The sequence below is a fragment of the Apodemus sylvaticus genome, chromosome 5 (assembly GCF_947179515.1).
Source record: "Apodemus sylvaticus chromosome 5, mApoSyl1.1, whole genome shotgun sequence".
NCBI lineage: Eukaryota > Metazoa > Chordata > Mammalia > Rodentia > Muridae > Apodemus > Apodemus sylvaticus.
The window spans coordinates 52,212,545-52,217,168 of NC_067476.1; positions in this window are offsets into that span (position 1 = coordinate 52,212,545).

Sequence of the window (4,624 nt, forward strand, 5' to 3'; positions counted from 1 at the left end):
TTATATTAACCTTATTTTCTGTATTTTCAATGCCCTGACATTTAGGGTCATAAGACTCTAGAAAGAGACTTTCCCAGCCAGGGTTTTCACTAGCTCCTAAATGTAGTAAACATTTTTGAACCAACCATCTCTCTTCTTTTTTAAAAAAAGATATATTTACTTTATGCATGTGAGTACACTGTCACTCTCGTGACATCAGATTCCATTACAGATGGTTGTGAGCCACCATGTGATTGCTGGGAATCGAACTCAGGGCCTCTGGAAGAGCAGTCAGTGCTCTTAGCCCCTGAGCCAACTCTCCAGCCCCCACAACCATCTCTATTTAAGTAACTCTCACACATCCACCCTTTATCTTCCTTGGCCTGGGTCATTTCACAACCTGACAAAGAGAGACCACCTGATACCCCAGAGACTTCCAGAACCACTCAGTGTAGCCAACGCAGGCCATGGGGCAAGCTTTCTTTTTGTCTCTCTTTTCCTTACCAAGTTTGGTGCTTCCTTGTTGTTTGAGTTACCTCTTCGGTTGCCATAATAAAACATCATGACCCAATGCAGCTTGTGGAAAAGTTTATTTTGGCTTATTATTTTGGGGGGAGGGGTTTTGTAATGGGGAGGGAGCATGATAACAGGTGACTGGAGCAGGAAGCTTGGTGCTCAGATTTCTGTCTGTGCACAGGAAGGAGAGAGTGAAGTGGACATAGGGTGAGGTTATATATAGATTCTCAAAGCCCTTCCCCAGTGACACTCTTCTGCCACCAAGGCCACAACTCCCTAAACAATAACCTCCCTAAACAATGTCTCCACCCAGGGACCAAGTGTTCAAATCTCAAGCCTATGGGGCAGATTTTGTAATCTAGCCGCCAGAGTTGTTGATCCTTAGTAATATGGTTGTTGGGAAAACTGGGTGACAAATTCTTCTCTCAAAGGCCTTAATCTCTCTGTGTTAGCATTGAATCACCTATGAATTTAAAAATCCCGAGAACTTCAAAGAGGACATACAGAAGAACACCTACTATAGCCTATCACACATGCACACACACATATATTCACAGAAGCACACACACATATACACATGCATTTATGCATGCACACACAGAGGCACACACATATATGCACATGCATGCATGCTAGCGTGCGCACACACACACACACACACACACACACACATGCATGCATGCACATGCATGCACAAATCAAATGTAACCAAAGTCAATGAAAAGCAAGTATCCTTTCCACTCCAGACCTCCAGTTTCCCAGAAGCACAGCTAAGCCAGCAGAATGTAAACTGTACAAGCAAGTGATGTTACAGGGTTCTTGTGACCAAACCATGCTAGAAGAATCCAGCATGGGTCCATTCATCCAAATTAGGCCTGAGTCCAAAGATTTCTATGTAAGGCAACTCTAGAGAAAACTGCAGCTGTCTGCAAATATTCCTTGGTCCCCACTTTGACCAGCTGCTCTGCCCTTAACACACTAATTGGTGAGAGGTCATTTACCATTGTGTGTGGATTTTTCCACACTCACTGTCACGGGTCAGATGTCCCCACACTCATATCATCACAGGTCAGATGTCTCCATGCTTACACCATCACAGGTCAGATGTCCCCGTGCTCACACGGTCACGGGTCAGATGTCACCATCACGGGTCATTTATTCTGCCTATTTTCCACCCTTAGGCATTCTTTTGTTGTTTATCAGTTCTGAAGGTTACTCCATGTCCAATACAACCATTTAAAATTATTCTTTGGTCAAAATTAAATAAACATTGGGACATTTGTTCTAGGACTCCTTTATTATTCTTAGAAACTTTGTATCAATTGATAATTTTTGATCTTCATCCACTTCAATCCATGTTTTCCTGCAGATTTAAATTTAAAGATAATTTAATAGACTTTAACAAGAAAATCTACAAGTTAGAACTTTCATTCTGGTCCACTCTCTTCTCTCCTTCTATAGACACACTCTGTCTTTCTTTAAAATGGGGAAGAGAAGGTGATTAAATCAGCACTAAGTTATAGAAACAGATTCCTTGTACACAGTTGGTTTTCTTTATTAAACTGGATTAAGCCCTACAAGTTCCGAGTGTGGTGGTGCATGCCTTTAATTCTGGCACTCAGACTCAGAAATAGGTTCAAGGCCAGTCTGGTCCACAAAGCAGGTTCCAGCCTAGGCGACATAACAAGACTCTGTTTCAAAAGCAATCCTTTATGCAAGGAACTTGTGGTCAAACGACATTTTCAAGCATTGTCCAAAGGAAAGAATGGCATAGACAGCCAGGGTCCGAGGTGTCATTTTTATTAAACACACTAATTCATGAAGAAAATGGTACTTATGACCTTGTATGGATTGTCTTGGGGAGTGCTACTCACTTCTTGGCAAAACTAAATATACAAATAATAAAATAAAAACTACCCAGTAACTCACTTCACAGTCTTGTCTACATATATTCCCAAAGACATAATTTTTTCCTTTCAATGAAATGGTATAGGAGAAAAATTGTTTTTTAGAAATCACTGAGTTGGGTGTAGAGATGCACACCTGTATTCCCAGTACTTGAAATGTAGAGACAGGGGGATCTCCAAAAGTTCCACCCTGAGGGCTAAGCAATGAGGTCCTGTTTCTAAAACAAAATGATGAAAATCACTTACTGAATCCTATCAAAAATATTAACATGTAAAAATATTATCTCTTTGGTGGAATAAATCCTATAGTAAAAAAAAAAAATCTATGTAATTGACTGTTTTTATCCACCGAAGAGTTCTATTCAATACAAGATATAGTGCACAATTAGGCATTATTAACACTCAAACCTTATTACAAAACTTTGATATTAGGTGCAATGTGCTTATAAAACTATTTTGATTCACCATTGTCTGCATCAGGTATATCCTATAGCCCTTCATTTGTAAGCTGAAAAGACATCATGTTCTGAGAACAGTAGAGGTAATTTCAATTTCGGTGTCCCTCATGAACTCAGTCCTTACCCTGCTTCGTTTCTTCTCTCACCCTGGCCTCTCCCATCCTCCCGATGCTCCCAGCAGGGAAAGCTCCACCTTGGAAAAGACTCTCTGAAGTCCTCCCTCAATAGTTTAGGTCTAAACATGAAGAGACCAAGGAATCCTAATGAATGAGCAGGACTAAGACAAGTGGTCATGTAAGACCTGGACCAAGTGGAAGTTAGGGCTGTCAGCAAAGAGACACCAGGTGTGGTGGCTGCAGGTAGGATGCTTGTAGCTGAAGGAGGCAAGCAGGTGCTAAGATCTCTAAGTCCTTTGGAATGGACCTCAGGGAAATGAACGTATCTTCTCCAGGCCCTACCTCCCCTCTCCCTTTCTTGCACAAATTAGCTTCACTATTGATTTTAATCCCTGGTGTGGGTGCATGGGCTGTCAATTGTGTTCTCAGGAAGGTGGAAGGGTGAGCATTTATGGGCTAGAGCTACGCTGCAGATACAGCAGGAGTGGCTACGAGAACCCAAAGGCAGAACTTCCACAGACAGACTAAATCCCACAGATCGGCGACATCATTGTCCTCTGGGAATTGGATAAAATATATATATAGCCTTAGACCTTCCCAAATCAGTCACACTGAAAGAAACTCCCAGGGAGATTCAGCAGTCTGTTGCTTTTTAAACAAGCCCTCTGTGGGTGACTTGGTAGTTCCAGAACTTTCATGCTAGAGAGAGCAAGCCAGGCCTGGTGTCCTTCACTGAACCCTCCCAGAACAGTGGCGGGTCAGGTGTGTCATGGCGGGTCAGGTGTGTCATGACTACCAGCTCAGACTCTTGGTGTCTGTGTCTCGTCACTGGCTTGTTTCCTCTTTCTTCTTCTGCCAGAATCTAGAAAGCTTAAGTACTAAACCTTAAATTTTAGGAAATCATCTGTTTTCACACTCGGTGAACTAAATAAAGAAAATTATTCAAGCAATTTGCATATTCAAGACAGGATCTATGGAAGGAAAAAAGTTCCAGGTATCTCAGATCTTCAGTAGGATAGCATTGGGTTATCCTGTCACGTTTATCATAACTCATTAGCCAAATGATTGTACCAGCTTTCACACTGGTCATCAGGTCATCAAGGCCATTGGGTGGTTTGAAATGCACTCTGTAGACTAGGATGGCTTTGAACTCACAGAGATTTGCCTGGCTCTGCTTCCTAAGTTCTTGGATCAAAGGTGTGTGCCACAATGCCTGGCAGGTTTTCCTTAACTCTTAAAGATAGAGATTGTAATGCCTGCTTCATTTTCCATATGAGGCTTCTGCAGATCAAGATGAAAGAAGAGATGTGAAAGTGCTTTATGAAGTGCTGTCAGATCCTTTCTACAATATAGAATTATTTCTTCTAAGGGAAAATTACTCAATTTTAAAAGAAGGATTAGCCATATACATTAATACCATTTAATGTACATTTTGTTTGTCTATTTATGCAAGTAGATCTAATATCTGATCATGCTATTCAGACATATGTAAACACTTTATGAATGAAATAGTATATTGTAGTTTAGAATTAAGTAATGGGAAAGAATCTGTCTGTATATAAAAGAGCAAAAAAATCAAGAATGAGTTTTGCTCTTATGTGATTTATCTATTTTTAACATTTATTTTTCTTTATGTGCATTGGTGTTT